At 42.7% G+C, this 24,841-nt stretch overlaps 1 protein-coding gene across 2 annotated transcripts in view; it reads left to right on the forward strand.

Moving 5' to 3' along the window:
- Nucleotides 1–24,841, forward strand: part of LOC122787281 (hippocampus abundant transcript 1 protein-like) — an 880,512-nt gene that overhangs the window by 731,228 nt on the left and 124,443 nt on the right. The window lies entirely within an intron of this gene.

The raw sequence follows: 24,841 nt of genomic DNA on the forward strand, positions 1-24,841 counted from the left end.
AATTGTAGCACCAGTGAACAGGACAAGGGCTGACACCTTGTTCAGAATACGTGTTTGGGACCAGTAAGGCAGATTTTTTTACTTAAGTTGAATTATGGAATCTAACAAGTATGCACATGGCTGTTGACATTTCTGAATGTACTAAGGTCAGATAACTAATATTTGTAAACATTTTTGTTTCTTTTACATTGTCCCATTACTGCCAGAAAAACAAAACTGTATTACTGAGTTTTTAAGTATATGAGGTTCTATGTTCGCAGTTTTTCTTTGATAGCATGCAAACCATTTATGTTCAGTGACTACATGGAGCCTTTATTGCTATTCCCTTTTGGGATCTATGGATACTGTGAAAGGGAAAGAAACTGGTGCACATGGCAACTTAAAAGTAAGCAAGTCCTGAATTTATGTATGGGTGTTGTTATGAGACAAGATCAGCTTATTAAAAATGCATATCAATTTCAGTTTCGTTTATAATGCTATAATATAATTGTTAAAAGCAAATATAATTTGTATGCAGGGCTGTGGAAAAATACAGCTTCAAAAGCTGAAGTTACTGCTGTCTTTTAACTGCATTCTTTTAATATGTAACAAGGAAAAGTAAGTGTTGTAGGAGCAGAGGCATGTTAACTACTGTAAAAATAATTTGTTAGCCTAACTCCTCCAGGCTAGGAGTGTGTTTTGCTAGGGAAGGTTTGGAACACCCAAGGTCAGAAAACAAGACCCCTTGAAGCAGGTGGGTCATGTAAAGGAAGGTGTTCATGTGAAGGCCAAGGCAAGAATCATGAGGGAGGCATTTTCTTAGTCCTTGATTTGCTGCAGTCATTGTAAATGTAAAAAGTTTCCATGGTTGGTTTGCTAAGAAAAGTGTATAAAAGATGCAGTTTTTTCTTTGTTCAGGGAGACTGATTTACCAACTGTTATGAAGATGGTCTCCCAGTGCTGTAAATAAAAATTTTGTTTGCACATACTGAAGTATTGTTCCTGACTGAAGGCATACAAAGTAAATGCTTAATATTATTTATTTTCTACTTTAACATTTTGGTGTCATGACTCAGATCTAAACTTTGGTATTGCTGCAAGGCAGTTCTGGAATAGGGCCCATACCAGATTTTCTGTGAATTCCACACTGCTTTGTATGGAATAGTCAGAGGCTCAGATGTGCAGCTATTTAGGGTGTGCAAACATGCTAGCCTTGGCAGGGAAATTGTTTTGTAAGGGAAAAGGGTTGGTTTGTGTTTTTCTCTTTTAGACAGTTTTAGCAAAACATAGAATAAGTGAATGACTGTGTTTTTGTTTGACTGATTTGTTTGTAAGGTATACAAAGTAATAGTGGGAGGACCCCCACAGCAAACGAGAATAGTAAATGTATATGCACACACAGTAAAGGACCAATTAACACATGGAGACACCTTCTGTCAAGGGCGGTACCCTCATGATTGAAAGGTAAGAGGTATGAGAGATGTTTTATTCTGTCAGTAGATGAATAAATGAGAGAAAAGAAAAAAAAAAGAAAAAAGTTAAAGATAAAGTTAAAACAAGTTCATGAGCCCACAACTTGATTGGGACATAGACTATAAACTGTTAAAACAAGTTATTGAGCCAACAGCATGATGGGACATAAAAGTGTGCATTGTTAAAATAAATTCATGAACCCACAGCACGCTAAATGTGTGATTGCGTAAAAGTACCCTCAAAGGGTCCAAAAGAGTGGTCAGTTCTGGACACAGTACCTGACCACCCCATTATCTCTATCACAGTGCTGGAGCTATAACTTTTGAGCTTGTGCCAGGATGAAAGCAAGGGGGTGCTGTGGGAAAAGGCTGATTGAAACCTCTCCTCTGTTGCATGCTGACAGACTTCCTACCCCTCCCTCCCTGTATGGTGTGACGATTACTGCACTTCTTTTCTGTCCTCAAAACTGCCAGGATCCAGAATTTGTAAGATAAACCTAACATTTTTTTATTTTATTTATTTATAAACTTAGAAAAATGGGAGCAAAGATAAGCATGCAAGAACAAATCCCTGAAAAGGGAACACCTGCATATTTTATGTATTTTAACTATGGGAAAACAAGTTGTAAGTATTTGCATGACTGGTTTCAGCTTACCAAAAATTGTTCTGGTGGGGTATTTCCATTAAATGGAACTTGTGAGAAGACTAAATTGATAACATTAAAAGGTATTTTGGAAGAAAAGAAAAGCAAAGTAAATGGGGAGCAAATGACATTTTATTCTTGGTACAGTGAAGCACTTAAAAGGCAAAAAGAGTCAGCATTAAGAGGGTTGTAGGATGCTGAGAAGGGAACCACCTGCATATTTATGTATTTTAACTATGGGAAAGCAAGTTGTAAGTATTTGCATGACTGGTTTCAGCTTACTAAAAATTGTTCTGGTGGGATATTTCCATTAAATGGAACTTATGATCAGACTAAATTGATGACATTAAAGGTATTTTGGAAGAAAAGAAAAGCAAAGTAAATGGGGAGCAAATTACAGCATTTTATTTTTGGTGCAGTGAAGCACTTAAAAGGAAAAAAGAGTCAGCAACAAGAGGGTTGCAGGATGCTAATAAGAAATTGTTGCAACAGGTAAAAGAAGTTAAAAAGGCAGTACAGACTAGTAAAACGGGATCCCTTTATCCTGCCTTAGCAGGTTTGGAACAAACTAAGGATGGCCAAAAAGCAGAAACTTCTAAATAGGATGATAATCCTCCAGTAGCTATTGCACCCCCACCCCCATATGCACAAGTATGAGTACCTCCTGTACAACACACTGTTGTTTCTCAGACCCCTACCTTTTGGTCCACTGTCCATTGGACACCCAGTCCGCATGATACTGGTACATCTCAGACTAGTGCCCCTGTTCAATCTTCATCTTCTAAACGGGCATCTGCAGTCGAGGGGGGTTCTTTTTCCTGTCCTTCTCAGATAGCTTCTACTTCCCCAACAAGGACATTATTATTTGATACTCCTGTATCTCATTATACACACTGACATGACAGGGTACAACAGGAGTTCACAACCTCTGGAGGGCATCTTTTGGCTCCTCTCAGGGAAATTCTAGGAGCTAATAATAGACAACTTGTTCATCGTTCCTGGACCCCTGCTGATTTGCATAGAATGTCTAAATGTTTTCCAAATATTAGGGAAGATCCATTAAAATTTAAAGAAGAATTAAAAACTGTAATAGAGTATTACAATCCTACTTTGACGGATGTAAATCAGCTGCTTAGGGTAGTCACTTCAGATGAAATAAAAAAGCAGTTACTGGAGAAGGCTGAGATAATGGATTTTACTCACAGAGAATGCATTAACATATAAACGGCCAGCATTGTTAAACAAAATTACGGACGTGTTTCAAGTTGGGACTGACCGGTCTAAAATACAGGCATGCAAACAGAATAAAGGGGAAGGCCCTGCAGACTATTTGAGTCGCCTTAAAACAGTATTTGCTAGACATTCAGGAATACTAGACCCCAGAAGAGCAAGCTAAGCCGGATATTGCAGCAGCCTTTGTGCAGGGTCTGCAAGCCCCTGTACAAAATCAAATAAAGCAAGTGCTCATAGATTGGCAAGGAAAGGACTTAGAGCCTTTATTGAGTGCTGCAAATCACTGTACAGAGTATTAGAAAAAATGGAGAAAGGATGCTGAGGATAAGCTGTTAACTTTACAAATCAGGCAACTGAAAAACCCGAGGGCTCGAGGCAAAAATAGAGGAAGGAGTAGAGGAATTGCTAGAGGATTTAGTAAAAGTGCTGGCTGAGGGGAACAAGGTGCAGCTGGTTGGCCTCCGGCTTCATCTAACACATCTTGCTTCAATTGTGGTGAGGCAGGACATTGGAGAGGAGAATGCCCACACAGACAAATGCAGAGTCTCCAAAATACTTGGACTGATTGGCAACCAAATTATAGTAATGCAGTTTTCCCCCACCACCTCCTCACATTGGAAGGAGTCAGAAAGTCCCATACTGACTAGGTCAAGAAAATAACACAGAAGTAAATCTTAATCCTCTACTGCCAATAGATCAAAACAGACCCTACATTAAGATGGAAATAAATTCAAACAAAATCCCATTTCTAGTGGATACTAGAGCCACTAGGTCAGTATTAAAAATTACTTCAGATAGTCAAATACCAGTATCAAAGCATAAAGTAAAGGCAGTCGGAGTGACAAATGCTACTGTTACATATCCTGTTTCGGAACCTGTCCCCATTTCTTTAGGTCCGATCAAAAAAAAGGCATTCTTTCTTTGTGAGTACTGCTGCACCAGTACATCTGCTAGAAAAAGATTTGTTAAGCAGTTGGGTTGTACTATTTACTGTACCCCAGAAGGGGTGTATCTGGATGTTCTGACAGAATCAGAGGGGGAAGTGTTGGCAGTTTTAGCAGAAGCTGAGGAAACAGCTTGTTCAAATCATACAGGCAGATGAAAAGTTACTTCAGCAGGTACCTGTCAACTTGTGGGCTAAACATGCAAGTGAAGTAGGTATACTGAAATCAGCAGAACCAGTAAAAATAAAATTAAACCCATCAAAACCTCTCCCTAGAATTCCACAATATCCACTAAAGCTGGAAGCAGAGCAGGGAATCAAACCTATAATTCAGTCTCTGATACAACAAGGAATAATAATACCAGCTAAAAGCCCTTGTAATACTCCTGTTTTTTCCAGTAACAAAGCCAGGAAAGGATACTTATAGATTTGTACAAGGTTTAAGGGCTATAAATAATGCAGTATTGCATGCTTTTCCTTTTGTTCCAAATCCAGCAACAATACTGAGTTGCATACCTCCTACAGCGAGGTACTTTCACATAATAGATTTATGTTCAGAATTATTTTCTATACCTATTCACACTGTCAGTTTCTGTTTGCTTTTACGTATCAGCGACAGCAGTATGTCTGGACATGGTTACCACAAGGATACACCAAATCCCCTTCATTAGTTTCCCAAATTCTGAAAAAAGATTTAGAGAATGTAATATTTCCGGGTGGGTCTGTGTTAGCTCAGTACGTATATGATTTACTAATAGCATCAAATTCCTTTCAGCAATGTCAGCAGGACACCCTGCATCTTCTGACTATCCTTGCAGAGAAGAGACACAAGGTGTTTAGAGAAAAACTGCAAGTGTGGTCATCTAAGGTATGTTATCTGGTCATTTAATATGTCAGGGGAGCAGGCAAGTGTTACCATCTCGTATTGATGCAATAAGGTCTTTTCAGGCTTGTTGGCTGTTGGTGAAGCACCCTCCAAGAGGAAAAAACGCTGAGAGAAGAAGGGAGCCACTTTTGAGATTTTAAGTATTTTTTCTCTGTTTATTTGCTAAGTTTTTCTGCATAGCTGCCTAGCTTGAGCATTTTCTGGCTTGTTAAACTTGATTTCTGTATTAGTAGCTGTATTTAGAGCACAACCAAATGCTGTTTGCTGAATTTCCTGTTTGCACTTAATTTTAAATCGTTTTTTTCTTAAAACTTGCATATTTTCTGACCTTGACCTAGCACTCTTGTGTGGGGTCATTTACTGCACTGTTATAACTTGATATTACTTGTGAACCTCTGCTATCTCTGTAAAAAACAAAACAAAAAAAAATCTTGCTTTTTTCCCACTTTTCTGAGAGTTAAAAAAGTTCAGTTACAGGCTTGCTGTTCCTGAACTGTTTGAAAGTTTCTGTGAGGCCATTTTTGCTTGGGCTGAAGGAGGGTCTCTGTGTTTATCAGTGGCAGTGACTAACATTGAGCAGCTTCCCTGCCCCCCGGAGAGGTGGTTACTGACTTGAAACTGTAGTTTTATTGGCCACTAGGGGTCATTTCCATAACTCCTTCATCTTCCTCTCTTAAAACCTAGTTGCCTCATGGTTTGAGCGCCTTTTCAGGCTTGTTGGCTGTTGGTGAAGCACCCTCCAAGAGGAAAAAATGCTGAGAGAAGAAGGGAGCCACTTTTGAGATTTTAAGTATTTTTTCTCTGTTTATTTGCTAAGTTTTTCTGCATAGCTGCCTAGCTTGAGCATTTTCTGGCTTGTTAAACTTGATTTCTGTATTAGTAGCTGTATTTAGAGCACAACCAAAAGCTGTTTGCTGAATTTCCTGTTTGCACTTAATTTTAAATCGTTTTTTTCTTAAAACTTGCATATTTTCTGTCCTTGACCTAGCACTCTTGTGTGGGGTCATTTACTGCACTGTTATAACTTGATATTACTTGTGAACCTCTGCTATCTCTGTAAAAAACAAAACAAAAAAAAAATCTTGCTTTTTTCCCACTTTTCTGAGAGTTAAAAAAGTTCAGTTACAGGCTTGCTGTTCCTGAACTGTTTGAAAGTTTCTGTGAGGCCATTTTGCTTGGGCTGAAGGAGGGTCTCTGTGTTTATCAGTGGCAGTGACTAACATTGAGCAGCTTCCCTGCCCCGGAGAGGTGGTTACTGACTTGAAACTGTAGTTTTATTGGCCACTAGGGGTCATTTCCATAACTCCTTCATCTTCCTCTTAAAACCTAGTTGCCTCGTGGTTTGAGCGTCTTTTCAGGCTTGTTGGCTGTTGGTGAAGCACCCTCCAAGAGGAAAAACGCTGAGAGAAGAAGGAGCCACTTTGAGATTTTAAGTATTTTTCTCTGTTTATTTGCTAAGTTTTTCTGCATAGCTGCCTAGCTTGAGCATTTTCTGGCTTGTTAAACTTGATTTCTGTATTAGTAGCTGTATTTAGAGCACAACCAAAAGCTGTTTGCTGAATTTCCTGTTTGCACTTAATTTTAAATCGCTTTTTCTTAAAACTTGCATATTTTCTGTCCTTGACCTAGCACTCTTGTGTGGGGTCATTTACTGCACTGTTATAACTTGATATTACTTGTGAACCTCTGCTATCTCTGTAATAAACAAAACAAAAAAAAAATCTTGCTTTTTTCCCACTTTTCTGAGAGTTAAAAAAGTTCAGTTACAGGCTTGCTGTTCCTGAACTGTTTGAAAGTTTCTGTGAGGCCATTTTTGCTTGGGCTGAAGGAGGGTCTCTGTGTTTATCAGTGGCAGTGACTAACATTGAGCAGCTTCCCTGCCCCCCGGAGAGGTGGTTACTGACTTGAAACTGTAGTTTTATTGGCCACTAGGGGTCATTTCCATAACTCCTTCATTTGTCCTCAGAGGAGTGGTTTAGGGCAGTGACTTGTGGTTTGTTGGCCAATTTGGGTCATTTCCTGTCTTTTCCAGCCCCCTGCTATAAAGCACGCTTTAGCGCGATTTAGCCCGATTTAGCGCGGAGTTGCTACTGTTGCACACTAGGGCAGCGCCGGTTAAGCAGGTTTAAACTATTCGGGCTACCTAAAGTCCACTCTTCAAATTTTCCCTTAAAACTACCTTCCTCGAACTATACTACTGATCTAATCAGCGTATCCTATAATTAAAAAGATCATCTCTACTTGACTCCAAGTAGACTATTCTCTATCTGTTAAACGTAGCACTTGCTCCTACAGTACTTATTACCTTGATACGCACTCTTGTCATAGATAGTACCCCAAAAGGCAACCCCCATTTCTCGGTCACCCACGCCCCGGAATCTTTTTAAAGTTTTTGTCTATTCCTTCTAGCATGTCGAGGATCAGTTGCTAGTGTCCTCTCCTGCTCAGCTGGTGAACCTGGGAATATTGAGGCAATGTTACAATTGCCTCATGTACACAGACAACCCTCTCCTCCTCCCACAAAACACAAATACATGCGAGAGATGCAACTATACGGCCAAACTGGAGGCTGAGCTCTCTCAACATAGGACTGGCAAGACCAGTCAGGAGGAGAAGGTTACCACACACACTATAGACCCAGTCTCACATATTACCATTACAACCTCAAATCATACACATAAACACACAAAGACATACTCGGAGGCTCTGATCAAAATCTACCCAAACAGCAGAGGCCACCAAAGCAGACACCCAAACAACCACCACCTCAGAACACAACACCTGCAACACATAGACCTCACAGTCAGAGTGTCAAACAGTCACAGCCCTTAAGGCCAAACACAATGCCAGACACACTAGTCATTGGTGACTCCATAGTCAGACACACTGACGCCCCGCCACCAGACTGAGTAAGGAGAAGGTCACAGTAAGCTGCCTGTCGGGCGCTAGAATCCGCCACATAACGCAAGCACTCAGGTCTCTCAACAGCAGGTACAAATATGATTCAGTCATTGTCCACGCTGGTGTAAACGACCTGAGACGCACCTCCTTGGACTACATGAAAAGAGACATTGAGGAGCTCTCTGATTATGTAGCCCAGACAGGTATGACCCTGACCTTGAGCAGTATCCTACCTTCACCAAGAATGATGCCACAATACAGAGATAAGATGATCAGCTTTAACAATTGGCTTAAACACTGGTGTCATTCAAAGGGGATCCAGTGTATGTCTGCCTGGGATGACATGCTGGACAAGCCACGCTGCTCGCAAGGGACGGCTTGCACCTGTCACCCTGGGATTCCGGATATTGGCAAAGGCTCTTGCCACCCCATAGTGCCTTTTTAGGCAAGGCTCAAATTCTAAACCTACCACCCTAGAACACAAAAAGGAAAAAAACTAAGGGTAATGCTGCTCAATGCCAGAAGTCTAAATCTCAAAATGCACGCACTCGAGGCCCTTCTCAGTATGGAGAACATCGATGTCTGTGCTGTGACAGAAACCTGGTTCAAGGCTCCTGAGAGCACCCCAGCGCTATCAGGTTTTACCTCATATCATGCTCCGCCCCAAAATCTGGACAATACCAAGAAAGGAGGGGGTATCCATATTCATCAAGGACACCCACACCTCAAGACTGGTGGCAACGCACGATGCATCGGAGACCATCCAGGTGCAATTAACCATAGGCAAGACTGCTCTGCAAATTGTAGCATGTTACAGGCCACCCTCACAAACTCAGGAACCTCACATGGCCTTCCTGAAAACACTAGAGGGGATAAATGTATCACCAAACACCATCATACTAGGTGACTTGAATTACCCTAATATAGACTGGGAACACTACTCAAGCCCAAACACCTTAGCCCAAAAGTTCCTGGAATTCATAAACTCAAATGCCATGGAACAACTAGTCACCATCCCCACAAGAGGAGATAACATACTTGATCTCATCATCATGAACATGGGAGCACAATGTTCAACACCGGAGGTGTACCCCTCACTGGTGAGATCAGACCACAAACTAATCTCGCTGGAGGTCCTCATCCCACCCCCACCTGAAATAAAAAGACCACAGTAAAGAACTTCTCAAAAGCCGACTTCACACTTCTAAAGACTAGTGTGGTCTCCTTTAAGGCCCCTGAGCCGGCGGAAAACAGTACTCAAGCCGCTGAATCACTTACAAATGCCTTCTACCAGCACCTGCAGGACTGCATGGATAAGGCAATCCCAAGCAAAACAAAGACTCTTTGTACCAAAGGCAAGCGTCCAGTCTGGTGGACCCCAGCCATAAACAAACTCTACAACAAAAGGAGGAAGCTACTACAAGATAGAGCAAAATCCTTAAAAGGTAAGACACCCTTGATCACTATAAGTAAAGAACTAAGAGCTCTCATAAAATCATCCAAAGCAAATTTCGAGAGAAGAATAGCTAAAGACTCAAAAGACAATCATAAGGCCTTCTTTAGCTATGTTAGAAACCTGGGAGGAAACTCCCAGATATGCTCAGAGCTAGTTCAAAATGATGTGAAGATTACTGATCCTACAGACATTGCCAACATACTGGCTGACAGGTTCAGTGCAAACTTCTCCCCAAAAGGAGAGATATCTATACCAAACGATTGCAGCCCCCAAACATCTCCAGCCCAAGTGAGAACTGCTCTCTCCAAAGCAAAAAACACAGCATCCATGGGACCTGATGGTGTCCCCGGCTGTGTGCTCTATGAACTCAATGAGGAATTAAACCCACAGCTAGGACAGCTGTTTAATCAAAGTCTTACCTCTGGATACGCACTCCAGGAGTGGCGCACTGCAACTGTGGTACCACTTCACAAAGGCGGTGCCTCCACCGACCCTGGAAATTACCGCCCATTAGCTTGACAAGCCTTATCTGCAAAGCCATGGAGAGGATCATAATGGACCTCATAAATAAAGACATAGGGAATTTGCAGACTTTGGATCCAACCCAGTTTGGCTTTGTCAAAGGCAGATCATGCCTTTTAAACTTGGTTGACTTTTTCGAAACAGTCACCAAAGCCATTGATGAGGGAAAGGCAGTCCATACAGCCTACCTCGATCTGGCTAAGGCCTTCGATACAATACCCCATTCGGGTATCATTGAAAAACTCATCAGCTTAAATGTCAACCCATACATCACAAGATGGGTTGCAAACTGGCTGAGTGATAGAACCCACAGGGTCAGAGCTGCTGGCGCCATGTCAGACTCAAAGCCTGTCACAAGTGGTGTCCCACAGGGCTCAGTCCTGGGCCCACTCTTGTTTGGCATCTACTTTTCCGAAGTACAAGCAAACACAGGAGGGTTATGGCTGACAAAGTTTGCAGATGACTGCAAACTGGGCGCCATAGTAGAAAACACATCTGACACAGATATCCTTCAGAAGGGTCTCACAGAAACGGATAACTGGTGCCAGAGCCACGGCCTAAAGTTAAATGCCAAAAATGCATAGTCATACCCTTCGGGAAAAACAAGGTTACCCCTAGCTACCAAATAGGTGGCAATCCACTGAGCACAGAAGAAGTTATCAGGGACCTGGGGACCCAGGTTGATAGTAGTCTGTCATTCGACACCCATGTAGCTAAAGTAGTTAGGAAGACCTTCTACATTGCCCACCTTATCATGAAGGGATTCTCATCTAGATCAAGGGAGGTCATAGTCTCCCTTTACTCATCACTCATCAGACCAATGATCGAGTACAATGCCCCATTCGGAATGTATCAGACCCGACACTTGCAGCAGCTGGAGAGGCCACAAAAGTTCCTCACCAAAAGGATAAAGGGTCTCAAAAATCTGTCCTATGCTGCCCGACTGAAAGAACTCCAGCTCTATTCAGTCGCCAGCTTGCTCAGAGGTGACCTTTGCCTAACATACAAGGCCATGTCAAACCCAGATTTGATGAATATGCTTCACCTCAAAAATCTAGATCCATCAGAGCCACAAGGGCGGAGACTTAAACCTTGACACGGCTATTAATAGGACGTGCTGGAGGGATAGATTCATCACCCAAAGACTCCCTATGCTGTGGAACAAAATCCCGGTACATGTGAGGCAGAGCACCTCGCTGGCCTTGTTCAAGAGAAATCTTGACCAATGGATGGGAGATCGCAGATATACCCCAGGGATTACCTCAGTGTCACTGCTCGACAGAGGCACAGCAAAATAATGGGTATAGTTCCCCATACTAAAGGGGTGGCGTAAGCCACAAAACGATGGGCTAGGCTTGTAAATGCCCTCGGGCAGATAGCCTAGTATGAACCTATGAACCTATGAACCTATCTAAGGCCAAACGTCTGACTACTCAGCGACAGCTTTGATCTTTTCTAGATATGACAGGATACTGCAGACAGTGGATCCCTAACTATGCAGAGATTGCCAAAGCTTGGACAATTTTTTTTAAAGCAGAATACACCAGAGGCTCTCCTTTGGAATAGTCGTCGTCTTTTTCAGCTGTTCCCAGTGATAGTGAAGAGGAAAATTCTTTTCAGAATTTGAAACAAGCTTTAGCTACTGGCCCAGCTTTAGGGTTACCAGACTATGATAAAACTTTTATTTTATTCTGTCATGAAAGAAATGGATTTGCTCAAGGAGTACTTGCACAGAAACATGGGGACAGCTATCGTCTTTTAGCTTATTACAGCATGGCATTTGATTCTGTTGCAAAGGGTTTTCCACCCTGTTTAAGGGCAATTACCGCTGCTGCCATTCTAGTTAATCTTGCACAATCGCTGGTGCTCGGGCATGATCTCACAGTAGCTGTCCCTCATTCTGTATCCTCTCTTTTGCTTAAAATGAAAACTCAACCACTGTCGACTGCATGTCTAGCTAAATATAAACTTATGCTTCTTTCTGATCCATCTATTTCTCTGATCTGCAGTCACATTCTAAATCCTACATCTCTGGTGCCCACTGCTGAGGATGGTGAAGAGCATGATTGTGTGTGTAACTAACTATTTGCTTTCTTCTAGGAAGGAGTTAAAGGACACTCCTATACCCAATGCTGACCTGAACTTGTCTGTGGACTGCTCCTGTGGAAGAAATCAAAGGGGGAAGTTGACTGCAGGAATAGCAGTCTGCACCAAAAGACAGTATTGTTGCATCAAAGATTAGAGGATGTTCACTCTGCTCAAATAGCTGAATTAGTGGCCCTGCAAAAAGCTTGTGAGTTAGCCAAAGACAAAGTGGCCAATATTTTTACAGACAGCAGTTATGCTTTTGGGGTGGTACATGATTTTGGGCAACTTTGGAAAGAGAGAGGGTTTTTGACCTCTTCAGGAATTCAAATTAAAAATTCAGGGTACATAAAATCATTGTTAGATGCTGCCTAAGAGACCGTCTGTAATCAAATGTTGTACACATCAAAAAGGCATAGATGTTGTAACAAAGGGCACCATTTGGCAGACCAGGCTGCTAAACAAGCAGTAGTAGGTTGTTGCCAAAATCTGTGTATGTTAACCATAACAAACTACAGCAGTAATGATGTGTTTGATTTTGAAAAGGTGTCAGCTTTTCAGGCTGAAGCATCACAGGGAGAAGTTCAGTGATGGCTCAAGGATGGATGTATTAAATCTTCTGACGGCATATGGCGACATCCAGATAGCTCACTGGTGCCGCCTGCCTCTTTGCTACCTTACCTGGTAAGGGCATGTCATCTACCGGCCCATGCAAGTAAGACAGCTTTATTTAATCAAATTACCCGAAGATGTTATGCCCCTCATGTCTCCTCTTTGATACTTCAGTATGTAAATAATTGTGCTGTATGTCAAGAGTATAATGTTAGTAAAAGTGCCAACAGGAAGACTGCATGTTTACCACCACCTTGGGTACCTTTTGTTAACATGCAGCTGGACTTCATCCAGATGCCTAGGACTAGTAATCTACAATTTATTTTTGGTGATGGTGTGTATGTTCTCAGCATGGGTAGAAGCTTACCCTTGTCACAAAGCTAATGCAGTCACAGTTATAAAAAAAAAAAATATGTATGAATATATACGACAATTTAGTATACCATGTACTATCAATAGTGATCAGAGAACACATTTTAATAATTCCTTAGTAAAGGAATTTTGTAAAATGTTTAATACTAAATTGAGTCTTCACTGTCCCAACCATCCACAGTCATTTGGATTAGTGGAAAGGGTAAATAGGATCCCTGAAAATAAAATTTTGAAGATTTGTGCTGAAACCCACTTAAAGTGGCATGAAGCCCTCCCCTTAGTATTAATGAGTATGAGAGCCTCACTGAATACCACCAGGAGGTTGAGTACGTATGAAATATTAATGGCAAGACCCATTGCCCTTCCAGCTATCCTTTCCGTGGGAAATGCCGATTTAACCTCGTCAGGTAATGCCATGATTACTTACTGTCAGAACTTGATTCGTATTTTACATCAGTATCATCAAACAGTAAGAGCAGCGTTACCCAAACCACCTGACCAGCCCTGTCATCAGCTACAACCAGGTGATTGTGTTTACGTAAAAAATTTCCAGAGGTAAAACGGCCTCAGCCCAACGTGGATCCATTCTTCTCATTGCAAGAAGACCTGCCGTGTGGGGACCCCAGACGAATCATTGCAGCCAACAGAAGGAGATCGAGGTGTGACAGATAAATCATCTGCCCAGTGAGGAAGGCAACTTCAGTAGCAGTTCATGAAGAATCCAGTGACGACAGGTACACTCGCTTTGTTTTTGTTGCTGTTTCCTTCTATAAACTGGTGAAGAGAAAATAGTTTCTTTCTGGTTCTTCGGCAGTATGTCATAAATCTAAATATAACAAACTGTTGAATATGTCTGCATATACCTCATCATTCTAAGGCAGATATTCCTATGATTTCCATCCCTGCATCACAGGTATCATTTGAAAAGGACCTTAATAACATCATTCTAACCTGGCATAATGTAACTGATTTTTCAAAGGTTGTATCTCTTCAGTTTGCAACCACACATCATGGGGACACATGTTATGCCAAAAATGGGACTGTACAAGTAGGAAAAAGCAAATGTAATGACACCAGACATGAAAGTGTGTTAGAATCTTTGCACTTAAAAAGTTATGACTGGGACGTGGCATGGGCATCATAAGTGATCATTACTACATCTGTGGTGATCGTGCCTACCCCTGGTTACCTACAGACTGGTCTGGATGTTGCTTTGTGGGCTATATTACTCCTGCTATTCAGCATTTTGAAAACCCACCAGCCGGTAGACTGAGAAATAAGTGAGCAGTCCACTGGGCAGAGCAAGTATTTTCAGTCTTTAATCCTGGGTATGGAGTGCAAAGGACAATGCTTGAAATCACCATGCTTGTTTAGATTCTACAGGAGGTAGCCAACAAAGCTTCGCATCACACCAGGATGGCAAATCGAGAAATGACTGAAATGCGAACTGTGGTGTTACAGAATCGATTGGCACTTGATATAATGCTTGCTCCAAAAGGGGGTTATGTGCCCTCCTAGGTCTGTACTAGGCTAATGGCCCTGGAGCCTTTACAAGCTAGCCGATAGGATTACCCTGGCATTGTGCCACCCAACTTTAGTTTCCAGTGTCTCTGTCTAGTAGAGCCACTGGAGTGATCCCCGGGGTGAATTTTCTATTTCCCATCCACTCGTCAAGATCTCTCTTGAAGAGGACCAGTGAGGTGCTCTGTTCGACATGTATGAGAAGTGGTTGCTGTTCATATATTAGTGACTATCATGATGTACAAGAAAAACTGTCAAATTTCATGGAGCAAAGGGCCAGAGATTTGGACAGCACATCAAAACAATGGACACTTTTTGGATGGTTGGGCAATATTTTTGGTAACTTGGGAACTAGATTAATCCAGGATATTGTCGTTGTACTTTTTATTATATTTGTGATCATTTTAATATTTTCTATTTTGAAGGCTGTAATAACAAGATGTTTAACCTCACCTGCACATGAAATGCCACTGCAAATACCAATGAATGGCAGTTCTGTTTTAATAGATGATTATTGTGATGTTAAAGCTTATTTCATCAAGTTAAGAAAAATAAAAATGTAATTAGATGTACTGTATGACACTGATATTGTCAAAGGGGGGAAACTGTTATGGGACACGATCAGCTTATTAAAAATGTATATTAATTTCAGTTTTATTAATGATGCTATAATATGTTTGTTAAAAGCAAATATAACTTGTATGCAGGGCTGTGGAAAAGCACAGCTTCATAAGCTGAAGTTACTGCTGTGTTTTAACTGCATTCTTTTATAATGTAACAAGGAGAAGTAAGTGTTGTAGGAGCAGAGGCATGTTAGAGGCATGTTAACTACTATAAAAGGAATTTGTTAGCCTGACTCCTTCAGGCTAGGAGTTTGTTGTTGCTAGGGAAGGTTTAAAGCATCCAAGGTCAGAAAAGAAAACCCCTTGAAGCAGGTGGGTCATATAAAGGAAGGTGTTCACGTGACGTCCGAGGTGAGAATCACAAGGGATGAGAACATTTTCAAAGTCATTGATTGCTGCAGTCATTTAAATGTAAAAGTTTGCATGGTTGGTTTGATAAGAAAAATGTATAAAAGATGCAGTTTTTCTTTGTTCAGGGAGACTGATTTACCAACTGTTATGAAGATAGTCTCCCAGCGCTGTAAATAAAATGTTTTTGTTTGTACATCCTGAAGTGTTGTTCCTGACTGAAGGCATGTAAGGTAAATTCTTAATGTTATTTGTTTTATACTTTAACAGGGTATTTACAGATAGACAGTTGTACTGTGATCTGCGAGGTATCACTAATGCTGTGTGAGCGAACAAAACCAAGAGCAGTGGTTTAATATGTACAGTGAAAAAATAGTGTTCATAGGTTTGGTGATAAATACAGCAAATGTCCCAACAGTAAAATTGGAGTTCCACTTGGCAAATGCAAGCAAAACATAAATATTACAATGCATGTCCAGGAGCAGTGAAATAAGAATAGCAATTAATATTCCTGTATACTCACCTCCACTAGCTTTCACTCACTTTGACTCTCAAAATCCCTGATGTGATGTTGTTCCATCTCGCCTTCATTCTTACTGATAGGTTTGGAGCCGATCCTCGACTCCAACTCAGCCAAAATATAAAAGCTCGAGGTCTTCAACCAGCTAGTGGCCTACTCCCTATCCCATGATGCACTGGTGCTTCCCTCAGATCTTGTTTGCCGCTGCAACAGATGGTGCGTTTCACCAGCTCTGGCCAGTGAAATTTAAGTATTTTTCTTGTTATTATACTTATTGTTATTTTTTTTTCTTTCAAATTTAGGTAGTAGTACTTTAGATTAGTTACTTGATACAGGAGAATTATCCATAGTGCTTGTGCACTCCTTAGTTCATAGGACCATTTCTTCATTGTATGGCCATTTTATTAGGCCTAGTTAAAAACTCCCTTCCCTATTTAGTGTCTAAAGTGACAGATAAACCATCTGCCTTGGCTCCACAGGTTTTGGAACTGATGGTTGTTGTTAGTAGGAGCCGGTATCTCCTACCCTCAAGTCACCTATCCTCCAAACAGTGGCGTCATCTGTAGCCTCTTCTCAGTCCTCAAGGCTTTCAGACATGGATGTGGATTGTGTGGTGCAGAGGCTTCTGCAGACACCTGCGCTGGCCAAACTTTTGTCGGGGTCGACCCTCATGGCTTTGGAACCATCCAAAATCCTTCCTGCTTCTTCCGTTCCTCCTCCGACCCAACTCGAGGTGTCAGAGCCGGAGTGTTTGAAGCTGAAGATTGTGGAACCGTCGGGGCCGACATCTCTTCCAGGCCTGTCGGTTCCAACAGCTCAGAATTCCTCTGTGCCGACCATGGACTCTAGGCGCTGACACTCGCCAGTCAGGTCCGAAAAAGATAGTCAAACTGACTTTTCAGTTCCGACTTTACCTCTAGGGGCTTTGGATGAGTTTGGCACCTACCTAGGGCTCGGAGCCCACCACTTCAACATGGAGGGAGTCACCTGTCTCTTCGGATTCAGGGGCTCCTCATCGGAGTTGGGGGACTTTTGATGCCATGAGGAGAGTATTGTCCCCTCGTGACTCCACATCATCAGGACCAGTAACCTCCTCCCCTAAAACGCCTGTGTCTGCCTCTGCTTCACATATCTCACAAAAGCATAGAGACTCATAGCCTCAGGATGCCCCATTGGGTGAACCCTGCTCTTCCGAAACCTCACCAGAAGCCCCACTGATGAGATTCCCAGGAAGAGGTTATGCAAGAGGAAGCATCTGGATTCCCCACAAGAATCCGTCACTTCGGACACTGAAATGAATCAGAAGGGTCCCCACGGTCCCCCTCAGAGGATATTTCCTTCCTAGATATCTTGTAAATTCTTACAGAGGAGTGGCTGGAAGCCCATTAACTCTACTTATGAGGAATCAGTCCTCCTGAAGGCTTTCGGGTCTCAGCCCCTCCGCCATTTGGGGGTGTCTGCCTTTTGATGAGCTGATGAAACTGGTTTCTCAAATGGAGTGGGAGTTCCCGGATACCATGGAACCTGTCCCTCGGAGGCCTAATAAATTCATAACTTACCCAAGGACAAGGCCTTTCTAACCAAAGGAGTACCTGTTGATGCCATGGTGGTGGCGGCAGCCACCAAGAAGGAATGGTCAGAAAGTTCTACGTCTGTCCATCCTCCTAATAAGGACTCCAGTATCATGGACAGATATAGAAAACGCATGTTTAGTTCAGCAGCCTTTGCCCTCCAATCGCTGAACTATCTCACACATTTTACTAGATTGCAAAGAGATCTCCTAAATGAGCTGGGAGATACTCTACATGGTTCAGTAGCTGCAGGGGTATCAGATAAAGTAACTTCCCAGCTTGCTACCCTCAACTCCCTTGTAAACTTTCCCATGCATCTGGTCTCGTACACAGCTGATGGAATGAGCAGGGCAGCGAGTACAGCAATTGCTCTTAGGAGACATTCCTGGATGCGCTTATGTTTCTTTGTGGAGCCCTTTAAGTCATCCTTTAACACCCCTTTCGATTGCTTGTCCCTTTTTCGACCCAAAGTGAAGGAAACGCTTACCAGGTGTGAGCAAGAAGGAAAGACTTTTCTGTCTGGAGTCCGTTTTTCCACCCCTACCAGACCTTACCCCAAAGGTCAGAAGAGAGGGAAGATGTGGTTCCATAAAACTTAAGGAGCTTTCCAAGACACACGTGGTGAACCCCCCCCCTCTAGAGGCAGAGGATGGGGTAATACTGGAAGATGCCTTCCATGCAGCAGAGGGGGTCCGCAGAATCAAGGAGAAAGAGATCAGTTCTTTGGGAAGCCCTGTCTGCGCTCCTGAAAGGAGGCCCACCTGTCCATCTCTGGAGGCAGTCAGGGGACGCTTATCTTTGTACACAGACACCTGGCTAAAAATAACAAAAGACTGCTGGGTACAAAGCATCATATCCAGAGAATACTCTGTTCCCTTTGCCACCCCACCCTCCTTGTAAGAAGAATCCCGGATGTTCCACCCAGTCACAGGGAACAAATAACCATAGAGATTCAAAGGATGCTGGAAAGAGTCCTCCAACCAGTCCCAGCAAACCAGAGAGGATCAGGAACTTATTCAAGGTTCTTTTTAGTTCCAAAGAAAATAGGGGACTGGAGACCCATTTTGGATCTCAGCAGATTGAGCAAATCTGTCAAAAAGACAAAGTTCCGGATGTTCACGCTACAGTCGATACTTCCTTTTCTAGGAAAAGACAATTGGATGTGCTTGATAGATTTCCAGGATGCGCACTACCACATCAAAATGGCCAGACCATCCAGAGATCATCTGTGCTTTCTGCTGGGGACCAGTCACTACCAGTTTCGAGTTCTGCCCTATGGTCTCACTACAGCCCTCAGAGTGTTCACCAAATGCATGGCAGTAGTCACGGCTCACCTGAGACATTTAGGATTCCAGGTGTTTCCATACCTAGACGACTGGCTCCTAACCACCACCAGCCATCAACTCATAGAAGCAAGGGACACAACTTTGAACCTCTGCAGTCAGTTGGGGATTACCATAAATTCAGAAAAAGTCTACCTTGTCGCCATCGAAACATACCGTTCTTATAGCAGCAGATCTAGATACTATTACCATGGCCTTAAAACCTACACCAGAAAGGGTTTGTGTTCTGTGAAAACAGGTCCTGAACCTTCTCTCAAAAGAAAAAGCCGCAGCTTCAGTGGTGCTCAAATTGTTCCGGACAATGGCGGCAGCAATCATTGCGAATCCTTTAGGTTGAATGCATATGCGTTTACTGCAATGGCGCCTGTTCACACAATGGTCCTTTCAAGAACTTCCAATGTCTCATCAAATTGTAATAATGAACTCATGCAAGCAGGACCTTTGGGTGGTGGCTGACATCTCATCAAGTAGCAATAGGTCGCCCCTTTGTTCTACTCACTCCTGTTGCCACTGTGACCACAGATGCCACCCTGATAGGATGGGGGGGGGGGCATTATCAAGGAAGAACAGCTCAAGGCACATGGAAGGATCACGAGGCTCACCTGCATATCAGTGTCCTAGAGATGAGAGCGGTACTTCTAGCATTGCAGTCCTTTCATGACTCTTCCTCTAGAGACTATTGCAATTCAGACGGACAACATGTCAGTGGTCTGGTACATAAACAAACAAGGAGGAACCAGATCTTACCCCGTATATCGAGAGGCCCTGAGAGTATGGCAGGGAGCAACTTCCACCCAGTGCTTTCAAATAGCAATGCACATCCCGGGAGGTCCAATGTGATAGCAGACAAACTGAGCAGAGCAATTCTATTGCCTCATGAGTGGTCCCTGAAGAAAGAAGTAGCGGAAGCGATATTCCGCAGATGGGGCCAGCCTTGCTGCAATCTCTTTGCAACTCCAACAAACACGAAATGCAGCAGCTATTTTGCCCTAATCCCCCTTACGGGAGATCCCCCAAGGGACGCGCTTGTATACAATTGGCCCCCGGATCTCCTTTATGCCTTTCTACCCTTTTCAGTGATACCCAACGTTTTACAGAATGCCAAGGCTCTGGGAAGGACCATCATTCTAAGAGCCTCTTACTGGCCTCGTCAAATTTTGTTTCCCTTTCTCCAGCCTCATCTATTGGAAGAACCTTGGATCCTGGACCCAGTTCCAGATCTTCTGATTCATTCATCAGGGACTCTTCATCCTGCACTTCAGTCCCTCAAATTGACAGCTTGGCTGCTCCAATTCCAAATATACCCAGGTTTCACAATCTATCAGCTGCAGCTCAGCATATTCTAACATACTCTCATAAACCATCTACTAAGAAGTTATACCTTAGTAAATGGAAAAAGTTTTGGATATGGGCATTTCAAAACAATATTGACCGGTATATGGCTTCAGTGTCATCAATTTTAGAGTTTTTGACTAAACTTTTCAATGAGGGGCCAGCTGCAACAACCATTAGGGCTCATTTGGCAGCAATTTCTAACTTTCATCTTGGTGATCAGGAGTCTAATATCATGTCATACAGACTCTCTAAAGCCTTTCTCAAGGGTACTCTTCATTTGAGACCACCCATTAAATCTCCGGCTACGCCATGGAATCTAAATTTTGTTCTTTCACGGATCATCCTACCCCCATTTGAACCAGCCTCATCTTGTGACCTGAAATATCTGTCATGGAAAACCATATTTCTAGTAGCTATTACTTCTGCTCAGATGGTTTCAGAGTTACAGGCTTTGTCCATTAAACCCCCATATTTGATTTTTCATAATGAAATAGTTTCACTTAGGACAGATCCATCATTTTTACCTAAGGTTTGTTCAGAGACAAATCTCAATCAGACTTTAGAATTACCTGTTTTTTTTCCCCTAAATATACTAATAAGGTGGAGCATATGCTGCACAAGCTTGATGTCCACAGGCAGCTTCAGTTCTATTTACACAGGACCAAGGACTTAAGAAAATCAGAACAGCTCTTTGTTTCATTTTCAGATTCAAAGAAAGGTGCTCCAGTGGTAAAAACCACCTTATCAAAATGGTTATCAGATTGCATCTCCTTTACATACATTTCTGTCCATACACCATTACATCAAAAAGTAAAGACCCACTCAGCTAGAGCTGTCTCCACATCTTCAGCCTTTTTGGCCAAACTACCAGTAGATTCCATTTCTGCAGCAGCCACGTGGTCTAGGCCTCATACCTTCATCACTCATTACAAAGTGAAGAGGGTCTCCAGGGACAGGGCCTCCTTTGGTTCCACTGTCCTGAGGAATATACTACCGTGAGCCACCCGAAAAAGATGGTGCTTGGGACGCTAACCCATCAGTAAGAATGAAGGCGAGATAGAACAGCTTCACATAAAGAAGTTATGCACTCACCATAGCGTTCTATGTGAGTTGCTCATCTCACCTTCATTCTTACGTCTCACCCTCCTAACCCCCTTCCAGTTTTTTCTTGGGGACCTAGAAGTTGGACAAGTCATGGCTGTATTGGTCTTTGGTTTATTCTTGATATTACTATTAAAATTTTTTTTCTACTTACATTAGTTGGCAGAAAACAAGATCTGAGGGAAGCACCAGTGCATCATGGGATAGGGAGTAGGCCACGAGCTCGTTGAAGGCCTCGAGCTTTTGCATTTTGGCTGAGTCGTAGACCAGGATTGGCTCTGAACCAGTCAGTAAGAATGAAGGTGAGACGAACAACTCAATGGAGCATTATGGTGAGTACATAACTTTTTTTTTTTTTTACTGCAAGATGATGGCCCTTTTTCCATGCTGCAAATGACATTTACAAACAGAAATTTGTAATAATTTTGTGGTGCTGTGCAATTTGCAAACATTTAAAACACTTGATTTCAATGTGCTTTGTACTTCTGTCTCGTGTGATCACATGTCACACGGTTTGCCCATTTGTCACACATTGCCTACTGTGGCATATATTTTGTTGCTGTGACCTACTTCAGTGGTATGTATTTACATAGTTAAGAATTTGCACATGCTTCCCCCAACAATGAAGGTACAGATTCATGGGTATTCAAATTTAAAGTACTATGGTTTTTGAAGACTGAGAAAAATGTGCATGTGTGGAATTTTCTTTTCTTAATATTGTGCCATTACCACCGTAAGTACAGCCAAGCAAACAACAATAATTCATCCCCTTCCACTGGACTGGTTCTTGCTTAAAAAATTGAAAAAGTCACAGAATGAAAATAGTTTGTACTTGCCTTTGGAGCTGCAGTCTTTCAGTTTGTCCACAAGAGTGCATTGTCTTCTTGTTTATACACAGCCTGTAACCCTCAAGCTGAATTTTGGCTGAAGATTCATTTGACTAATGTGTCTCTATTTTTTTGACACTTACATAGCCTTTTAGCTGGTAAATGGCTTTATGTTACTGTTTACTGTTCTGATGTAAAAGAGGAAGTTGTGTATCAGCACACAGCCTGTTGGCCTAATTAGGATACTTATTCTCAGAGCTAGGTCATTTGGTGTCCTGGGCAATCCCCAAGTGCTGCTCCCCCACTAGAGTTTAGATTAAAAAAAAAGTCCATATCCAAATTTGAGGACGGGGGGGCAACATCCTCTGCACATCCTTTAGAAGCTGTAGCAAAGAGCACTGGTAACTCCTTGTTGCACGTATTGACATACTAACTGTAAAAGTAATTCATTTAAGCAGCCACAATGTTGATCACAGCTGATTAAATTTGCACATGCTTCCCCCAACAATGAAGGTACAGATTCATGGGTATTCAAATTTAAAGTACTATGGTTTTTGAAGACTGAGAAAAATGTGCATGTGTGGAATTTTCTTTTCTTAATATTGTGCCATTACCACCGTAAGTACAGCCAAGCAAACTCCCAGATATGCTCAGAATTAGTCCAAAATGATACAAAAATCACTGAACCCACAGGCATTGCCAACATACTGGCAGACAGGTTCAGTGCAAACTTCACCCCCCTCTCCCCCCCTAAAGGAGAGATAACTATCCCAGCCGAGTGTAGCCTCCCGGACATCTCAAATGCGCAGGTGAAAGCTGCTCTCTCTAAAGCTAAAAACACAGCATCAATAGAACCGGATGGTGTCCCCGGCTGTGTGCTACACGAGCTAAATGAGGAATTAAACCCGCACATAAGGCAGCTGTTTAATCTCAGCCTTACCACAGGATACGTGCCCAAGGAGTGGCGTACGGCAACTGTGGTCCCACTCCACAAAGGCAGCGCCTCTATGGACCCTGGTAATTACTGCCCCATAAGCTTAACAAGTCTAGTCTGCAAAGCTATGGAGAGGATCATAATGGAGCTCATAAACAAAGATATAGGGGACTTGCAGACATTGGACCCGACCCAGTTTGGCTTTGTCAAGGGAAGATCATGCCTTTTGAACTTGGTCGACTTCTTCGAAACAGTCACCAAGGCCATTGATGAGGGAAAGGCAGTCCATACAGCCTACCTTGACCTTGCAAAGGCTTCGACACAATACCCCACTCGGTATTGTAGAAAAACTTACCAGCTTAAATGTAAACCCATATGTCACAAGATGGGTTGCAAACTGGCTTAAGGACAGAACCCACAGGGTTAGAGTTGCTGGCGCTGTGTCAGACTCCAAGCTGGTCACAAGTGGTGTCCCACAGGGCTCGGTCCTTGGCCCCTATTGTTTGGCATCTACTTCTCAGAAGTACAGGCCAACATGGGAGGACTTTGGCTGACAAAGTTTGCAGACGACTGCAAACTGGACGCCATAGTGGAAAGTGCATCGGACACGGATATCCTTCAGAAGGGACTCACGGAAACAGATAGCTGGTGCCAGAGCCATGGCCTGAAGTTAAACGCCAAAAATGTATAGTCATACCCTTCGGGAAAAACAAGGTAACCCCAAGCTACCATATAGGTGGCAATCCACTAAGCACAGAAGAGGTTATCAGGGACCTGGGGACCCAGGTTGACAGTGGCCTTTCTTTTGACACTCACGTTGCTAAAGTGGTTAGAAAGACCTTCTACATTGCCCACCTGATCATGAAGGGATTCACATCCAGATCTAGTGAGGTCATTGTTCCTGTACTCTTCACTTATCAGACCAATGATCGAGTACAATGCCCCATTCGGGATGTATCTCACCCGACATCTGCAGCAATTGGAGAGACCCCAAAAGTTCCTCACCAAAAGGATAAAGGGACTCCAAAATCTGTCATATGCTGCCAGATTGAAGAAACTCCAGCTCTATTCAGTCGCATACAGTCTGCTCAGAGGTGACATGTGCCTGACATACAAGGCCATGTCCCACCCGGAATTAATGGACATGCTCCACCTCAAAAAATCCAAATCCACCAAAACCACTAGAGCAAGCGACTTAAACCTTAGCACGGATATAAATAGGATGTGCTGGAGGGATAGATTTATCACTCAGAGACTCCCTATGCTGTGGAATAAAATCCCGGTCCATGTGAGGCAGAGCACCTCGCTGACTCTGTTCAAGAGAAATCTAGACCTGTGGATGGGAGATCGAGGTTTACCCCTGAATCATCTCTGTGTCACTGCTGGACAGAGGCACAACAAACTAATGGGCACAGTATTTTTTCATATAAGGGGTGGCGTAAGCCACAAAAATTTGGGCTAGGCTTATAAATGCCTTAGGGCAGATAGCCTAGTATAAACCTATGAACCTATGAACCTATGATTAGTATGGCTTACTGATACTGTACTTGCACCTAGCCAGTGACTCAACCACAGAGCCGCTGGCACCAATTGACAACTGTTATGTGGTCTTG

This window comes from Protopterus annectens, chromosome 13.part0, assembly GCF_019279795.1.
Source record: "Protopterus annectens isolate FY-2018-M chromosome 13.part0, PAN1.0, whole genome shotgun sequence".
Taxonomy (NCBI): Eukaryota; Metazoa; Chordata; order Ceratodontiformes; family Protopteridae; genus Protopterus; species Protopterus annectens.